Source organism: Vicia villosa, unplaced genomic scaffold (assembly GCF_029867415.1).
Source record: "Vicia villosa cultivar HV-30 ecotype Madison, WI unplaced genomic scaffold, Vvil1.0 ctg.000182F_1_1, whole genome shotgun sequence".
NCBI lineage: Eukaryota > Viridiplantae > Streptophyta > Magnoliopsida > Fabales > Fabaceae > Vicia > Vicia villosa.
The window spans coordinates 379,773-388,602 of record NW_026705057.1 but is presented as its reverse complement, the minus strand read 5'-3'; the positions used below and the strand labels follow the sequence as shown (position 1 = coordinate 388,602).

Below are 8,830 nucleotides of genomic sequence, written 5' to 3'. Positions count from 1 at the left end.
AAGAGTGATAAAAGAAGAGGTACACGCTTTCATAAGCCTTGCCTTCTCAAAGAATTCTGAAACAAGTCTAGCCACATCACCTTTGACCACTTCCCAATTGCCTTTGAAAAAAAAAAGAGAAAAACCATCCGGACCGGGACTTTTGTTACCATCACACGCCCACACGGCTTCCCTAACCTCCTCATCCGTAAATAGCCTCTCCAACCAAACAACGTTGCCCTCACTCAAACAAATTAAATTTAAATTATCCGGAACGGGTCTCTCAAAATACTCCTCTATAAAAAAATCTTGAAAATAACTAAACATCTCATTCTTTATGTTTGCTACACCCTCCACCCGACCACTCCTTCCCTCCAAGGAAGTAATAGAATTTCTTCTTTGTCTATCCTTGATAGTGTTGTGAAAGAATCTTGTATTCTTATCTCCTTCCTTCAACCAAAGTTGTCTAGATTTAAATCTAAGCATACATTCTTTCACATTTAAATTATGCCAAATCTCCTTTGTGACCTCACGCCTACTTTGAACCAAGATATCCACATTATCGCCACTGTTATCCACCAATAGATTATCCAACACATTAAGGTTTTCCACTTCCTCTTTAACTTTTAAATCAACCCACCCAAAGACCTCTCTATTCCAATCATGAAGGCGAAATTTCAAGCGTCTAAGTTCCTCATACAAAACAAAATCTCCCCTACCGGTGTCATTCATCTTTCCCCATTCTTATAAAGTAACAGTCTTAAAACGATCATGTTTGAACCAAGCATTATTAAACCTAAAAAGTTTAGGGCCCTAGTCAACCTTCACGTTATTCAGCCGAATTAGAGTGTGATCTGAAATGTATCTACACTCAATTCTTTGATCCACCACACCCCAAACATCCAACATCTTCCTAGATATCAAGAACCTATCTAGCTTACTCATCGCCCTTCCATTGTCCTTAAACCAAGTGAACTTCCCTCCAACAAAAGGTATGTCCAACAAATTCATGCTCTCCATGAATCCTCGGAAATCCGCCATCCCTCTACTATTAGTGTAATGGCCTTCCCTTACTCTCTCCTCCCTATACAACATCTCATTAAAATCACCCATAACACACCATTCCTCATTGCCGCTTTTAGTCTTCCTATCCAACAAAGATCTCCACAATAATCGTCTTTCGATTACACTATACGGAGCATACACATTCACATGGTTATAACAATCACCTTTCAAAATGATGTTGATTTTTACATACCCTTTCCCAATGAAGCTATAGTTAAGAGAAACAACATTTTCGGTCCCACCCGAGTGACTGCTAGTAGAGACACGTGTCCTCTCTACTGTTTCCCCTACTTCACTTCCTTCCACATTTTCTGTTCTATCGAGAGAAGCATTAAATTCCCCGTTATCCTTTTTCTTATTCCCAGACACGCTTTCCATGCAGTGAAGGTCAAAAACCACCTTTTTGCCTTTTGACATAAAGTGCTCATTATTATGTGAAAGTTTCAAGTTGTCACCCGTGCTATCAGAATGTGAAATCTCCTTTGCCCCTGGATCTTCTTGAACAGTCCCTTTCGGCCTCCCTTGTTCCTCAAACAACTTTTCTTCCTCGAAACTACCACTATGATCTCCTGACTCCGCCTCTTCTGAGTAATCTCCCGCCGGTGAATCATCTTAATCTAATCCCTCCTCATGCAAATTTATCATCGCCGGCATCAATTCCTTGAGCATGGAAGGATCTTCTCTGATGCTAATATTGTACGATACGCTATCAATAACAACATTAACTATTACGTTAATCACCTCCATCCACCCAGATTTGATGCACATCCTTGCTTCTTCCATACTGTAACGGGCCAAAGTAAGCTCGTTGCATTTTATGAAAGATCCTCTGATTTTCGCTAGCTCTCTGAAGAAACTTTCTCCCCACACATGACATTGAATACCCAAAACTCTCAGCCATAAAAATCTTTCAGAATCCACATCTGTTGTGGTCTAATGGAACTAAACCATTACTCCCACCACTCTTTCCGATCTTTTATAAATCCCTCCACCTCACCACACACCAAGTCTTCTAGAATACAGAGATTAGGACCCAAAGCCGTAAGTCTAATAGAAAAGAGACCCTCTTCATGGAAAACCTGCTTAAGATTCATAGCTACTACTGAATCTTTAATAACTCCAGTAAATGCCTTTCAGTAACGGCTAAACTCCTCCTTCTCCGAATTAAAGAGCACTGTTTTATTCTCCGGCACTTCAACACCAGGTCTAATAGAAGCTTTTCTATTCGTAGTGACTTCTACGAAAGATCGTTTATCCATCCATGCCCTTGAACTTTGGCCATGAACCTTACCTCCGTTCTTTACCTTAAGAACCTCCTTGCCATACTTATCTTTATTCTATAGTTGCTAAACTGGTTTCTTTAGTTGTCTCTGAAACCTTGGTAAATTCACGAACAACTCCTTACCTTCAAGGGCCAAACTATCTAATTTTATGGCCAGCATTTTCTCGTCCTCCACATTCCAGAACCGCACAAACCCGTATCGCCGCCCGTGGCTTGTGCCTTTTAGATATGATAACCACTTCATCTATGTCCCCATCTCTTTGAATTCAAACAACAAATCCCTTGCCTTCCACTTGCTTCCAAATTCTGTGAAGAAAAAAATTGTCACCGCCGAGTCCGCCTCCTTCTTCCCTCCTCCTCCCGCCACGTCCCATCTTTCTCCCACAAACCTTCTATTGAACCTCCTTTCCACCTTCGTCCACCCATCCCCTTATTTTAACATACTATTTTCTTGCTCTTAGCCTTGGATGAAGGATATTTTTCAAAAAAGGATGTGACAGAGTTATCAAATTTAAAATTTAGTATGTTTAATTTTATTTATTTAACAAGAATATATAAACCAAAATAACAAACAATAGTTTAGTGTGGGATCTCTATGTTAGTTGAAAAGTTTCGCTACATTTATTGAAAACTTTAAGCATGGATATATATATATATATATATATATATATATATATATATATATATATATATATATATATATATATATATATATAATATAACAATAAATGTTAAGTGGTGTACTGACAAGTTTTAATTAAAATACGCGGAGGTTACAAGTTGAGTTCCTAGGTATCACAACTTTTAATTTTATTTTACTGAAAGAAACATTAAAATCAGTCTCTAAATTCGGTCAATAAATTCTTCGCAAAAGCTTAGCGACTAGCACTTTTTCAGCCAAAAATTAATGGTCACTAAATCGATCACAGAATATTTTAGTGACTGATTTTTAACCTTTTTCAGTCTCTAATTTGATCCCTAAAATCGAATTTTCTAGTAATGTCATAGATTCTTTCTTCAATGAAACACTTCATTTCATATTTTACATCTTCCGTTTTATCAACTTTTTCCCTATTTGCTCCAAATATGATGTTCCTCCTCCTTCTATCCAATATATTCATTAAATTGCCCTCCAATATGAACTAAGTGCATTTATTTTCTTCTACGAGAATACTCAACTATTCCATCATATCAATGAATTCCTTAAATTCCACCATTTCTCCTTTTCTGATCAACTCACTAATTTCTTTTCTTTTTGGGTAAGGTTTCGGTGACTTTAACGCGACAAAGTCACCATAGCTTTGTCTCTTTCTCTCATGTTTTGCCCTTTTTATCATTTTGTTATAATTTGTTATAAAAAAAATGAATATGCTCGTGACTAAACAAAAATAAATGAATCAAAAATTAAAAATCAAAGCATACAAATGAAAATCACCAAAAGAAAAATGATTGTGAAAGAGTGGTATTAAAGAAAGATATATATTTTTTGAAAAATAGTGACTTACCAAATTAAATTTTGCTATTTTATCTCTAGATTTTTTAAATCAAAATAAAAAATCATATTTTTTTTTGTAAGCACGACCACTTTACAACCAAAACAAACACCTTAGTGATCCTTGAATGATAATTTATCTTTTGATTTTTAAACATGAAATAAAAAATGTTTCTACAATACGTGCATTGTCCAAATTATGAGGAAAATACTAACCATGGAGGGATACTCAATGAAATCCCGATTCTAACGAATAATTGATTTTTAATCTCAACACTACAAATTATACATTTTATGAGAAAGTTTTCACTCAACCAATAAATATCTGAGGTATAATTCCTGGACGCGTCGCATTTAATATTTTATATAAAAAGTACCATATGTTTTATCGGTTGGAATAGATGATTGATGGGAAAACTAGTTAAGAGAACATGGTTCGGATCCCACCAATTGTTGTTTATGTTTCTATTTTATTAAAAATGGTGTAATTTCAAATGACTATATTCTTTATGATGGAGTAACATTGTTGGTGAAGACAATGAAAACTAATATATTATTTTCAATTAAGGTGGAGATTGTTGGGGTTGGATGAAAATATAGATGTTAAAGAAGTCCCACATAATTTAGTTTTGTTAAAGAAAAGGGATTCCAAGATTATATAAAGGATGCAAGTTCTTCGTTACAATGTGCATCAGTCAAAAACACTTTAAACTTGTATTTGACTTTCTTTGTTTTCTTATACTCTTGTTTTAGAGTGATGTGAGATGTAGTCAAATATTTGTTCTGGAAGGTGTTTGGTATACTGAGGGCTTAAGGTGATTGAGAGTAAATTATGTATTGTAATAATTTTTACATAGTATTATTCTCTAGCTGTCATTTGACGAAGATCGTGGTATTTTCTCAAATTTTGAAATTTCCGCGTTAAACTCTTGTGTTTTTATTATGTTCCTCTTTTTTTTCTTTGATGTATTTTTTCTCAACGCTAAGTTCGAAAACTAAGTCCATTTTCCTTGTGCTATAGACTAATTGGAGAGTAATAATTTCGCAAATTCAAAATAGCACATTTATAACTAAAATCATTTTGTTTATTTCAAATATTAAGTTTTCATGTTTCAATGTGATATGATTGGGTCTAATAATCATTCGACTTTTTTAGAATTTTATGGACTTGAAAAAGATTTGATTATTGGGTTATTATTAATTTTCGCCATGTCTTTTTTTCTAATTCAACTAGAAATCCAATAAAATAAAAAAGAGCAATACAAGATATTGAGGGGACATAGAGCCTAGCCCAATATTAAAGTAATTAAGAATTGGAGACATACATCCATATATCATATGTACAATCTAGCGAACCACTTTTGGCGCGAAACCAAATTGCAAAAAAAAATGATATATGAATACACAATCACTAAACTCAGATTTTGAAAATGGAGAATGAAATCGACCGCCAACACGATAACAACTTTATTAACCAACAACTTACTCACAAATAGTGATAAGTAATCACGGACATTTCTGACCACACAGTCCGAAATCAATCACAGACGGCTGAACCAGAAAAAAAAGACCGTAGGGGTGATAAACTCGAACCGGAGCTAGAATCCACACACCACAACAATCTGAAGAAACCGAAATTCCCTAACGCAGTTGAGACAGACAAAATCTTGAAACCTGCAAATCTCATCAGATCTAGAACCAATCAGAAATTCAAGAGACAATAAATCAACAAACTGGCGAGCCATTTCTCAAGAACACTTCGGAGAAGGAGATGAAAGAACCGAAACCGAGTTGCATCAAAACCCTCCCGCCAGCGAGCCATTTCTCAAAACTAGATTCAACAAAATCGGATCTGAAAAGTTTTGAAACGAATCTGAAACAGTAACACAAAACCAACCCAGAACCACAATCTTCTTTCATGTCTATCCGGAAACAGCCGTCGACACATGTTGAACAAGACCACCGAAAATGATGAATCGCCTAAACCAAACTCCGGGAAGAAGAGACTGAATAAACATAGGAGAGAAAGACCATTATTTAAACAGGGTTTATAAAGAACCGAGACGGACTACCGGCGTAAACCGGCAATCCTCCAGCCCACTCCAAGGCTACATCGGAGTGAAACTATTTGAATTTTTGGGAGAGAAGTGGTGCAAAAGTTTAGAGAAAAGGCAGAGAAAAAGTTTTAGAAAGAGAACTATCCTCCAGCCCATGTCATATGAGACGAATTTGGAAAACAACCCTTAAAAAACAAAAATTTTATCCTTGTTCATTTAGGATTTTCCTATTTTGACCCCATTGGATTTGGTAAACAATATTAGTGAGGTGGCACTATTGTGTTGACTTTTTTTATTAATTTTTAATTTTATTTTAAATGACGTAAATTATCAACATTAACTTTTTTTAAATGCTACGTGTTTTTGTTTTTGTTTTATGGTTTTGAATATTTAAAACATAAAATAATATCAAAATTAGTCTCAAATTAAATGACGGGGATTAATTTGTTCTCCAATTTTGTTTGTTAATATTTTATGTCTATTCTAAATTTAATAATTATTGTTTATGAAAATATTTGAAGTTAAAATAATTAATTGGTTTAAAGGTTAATATTTTGTTCCCAATAATTATTTTTATTTGTTTTATTTATTTTAAATATTAAATATTAAATTATATTTTAATATTTTTATACTATGTTTTTAGTATTCAAAACCAAAAAACAGTAACATAAAACACATGGCATTTGAAAAAAGAAGTCAACGTGGATAATCTACATTATTTAAAATGAATTAAAAATTAAAAATGCCAATTATTTCAATTATTTCAACTATAGTTTTAATGTTAAATAATTTCAATTATTTCAACTATAGTTCTAATGTTAAATAATACTTTTAGATTTTATACGAATATTATTATATTCCAATAATTATATATTTATATTAAATATATTTATATAAAATATATTTATATATATTCATGAATTAATATACTCATTTAAATTTAAATAAAATGAATAGTTAATATTTTTTTCATATTATTTAAATATTTATTTTATATTTATTTTATACTGTTTTATAAAATGTATTTCTTTCGAATTTTATATTCATGTTCAACTGTGTCATAAATATTTTCATGTATAGTGTGTTAATCCATTGTATTTATTTTATATTTAATATAATTTGATATTTATATATAGTGTGTTGTAAATATATTCATATAAATATAATTTCATATTTTAGATGTTTGATAAGAATATATCAACAAAAATAACAAACAAATGTTTAGTGTAGGATGCTAAGTTAGTTGAAAAGTTTCGCTATATTTATTATGTATGTAGACAACTTCAAGCATGCATATACCCATTAAAACCTAATTCATCCTTTGTTTTTTATTCCTCTCATATCATCTTTTCTTATGGTTAGTAAGTTTTTAATTTAACCTCTTTACTAGAAGTGTTAAATGGACAAATGCAACATATTGATGTATTAAAAGGACACTTAATAATGATTATACTTTTAGGAAGTACTTTATAACTCAAGAAGCGTTAAAAACTATTCGGTTGATATAAGGGAGTAAATAGCCTTATAAATTACAAAGTCATAAAATCATTTCTTACATGCAAAGAGGAGAAATATGACTCAAATTGTTAAGTATGTTTATGTGATAATTATCTTTTTATTCCTATTTCTTAGTTCAACAAATGTTGAAGGTAAGTCATTTTTATTCTTTTCAAATTTTCTCTTTACACCATATATGTTATTTTATCCCATTTGAGTTATATTATTTTCTAAAAATCTTTTTTCATTACAGCAATCCAACATACGTGTTTTAGAGATTCAGATTGTCCCAATAATTGTCCAAGACCTAAGATCATGAAGTGTATCCACAACTCCAAATGCTACTGTAAGATGCCAGGATATATTCCACCTCCATGATTCTGTATTTTTATCCATACCCAATAGAGTTTTTCTTTATGGTGAAGTTATAAGTATGGTGATTCGTAGTAGTTTTTATTATTTTTTGTGTTTGTATTTATGTTTTTCTATTTTTATTGTATTTTCTTGATTTCTCGACTGTAGTCTTTTATACTTTTTGTGTTATTTTTGCGCACTTATATTATGTTGGATTCATTCCTCTTTTTTCATTGTTATAATATATAATTATTATTTGTCTTTAAAAAAAAGTTAAAAAATAGTACTACAAGAAAATATTATACTAGCAACTGAAATATTGCTACAAAAAAAGCTAAATATTCAAGTTAATTTGAGATTGATGTTTAAGTTGGGAATGAAATTTTTTTAGCCTGTACATATTTTTCTAAAAAATCTAATAAATTATAGTTTTATTATGTTTTTCGTCATGTTATCGTTTTTAGGAAAAAAGGGTGATGCACTGACAGTATAAAATAATTTTACACTGTCAACTAATGAGGATCATGAATCAGGATAAGTCAGACTGAAAATTTAAAAAAACTTGTATGACATGGCAGAATGTTATATTTTAATTGGTGGACAATGTAAAACTTTTTTACACTGTCAATGCATAACCACCAAACTCTTATTTTTATTATTAAAGTTAAAGATGACTAACTAGAAAAAAACATAAAAAATTTGCAAATTCCCCAATTTACAGTATAAAATTAAAAAGTTAACATTTTTAAGTATATAAAATACTTTTAAAAACAATTAAATAGTTCATAAACTCTATTAATCTTAAAAAATTTAAATCAATTTTGTTTAAATTTTTTAATATATTCTTTTTAACAAAAAAGGTAAGTCTTTACATAAAAACTATTGTCTGTAAAATAAATATGAAAAGTTTCTTACTCTCTGCGTTTCATTATCTTCTCTATGCAAACTAGCTTCGTCTCTTCCTTTATTGATCTCCGATAATATCTCTTTCTTTCTCCATCGTCTTTTGATGTCTTTACTTTTCTCTGTACTTGACCATAATCGTCTTTGTTTCAATTGACCTTGTCTATGTTCCAATAGACCTCGTGTGAATCTATGATCGGT

The 8,830-nt window shown here is 31.5% G+C and overlaps 1 long non-coding RNA gene across 1 annotated transcript; it reads left to right on the top strand.

Annotated features, from left to right (window-relative positions):
- The first annotated feature begins 7,364 nt into the window (after positions 1–7,364).
- LOC131625054 (uncharacterized) lies at positions 7,365–7,953 on the top strand. The gene is made up of 2 exons (XR_009290716.1): positions 7,365–7,524; positions 7,626–7,953. It is a non-coding gene; the product is annotated as an uncharacterized LOC131625054 (long non-coding RNA).
- Positions 7,954–8,830: the final 877 nt, after the last annotated feature.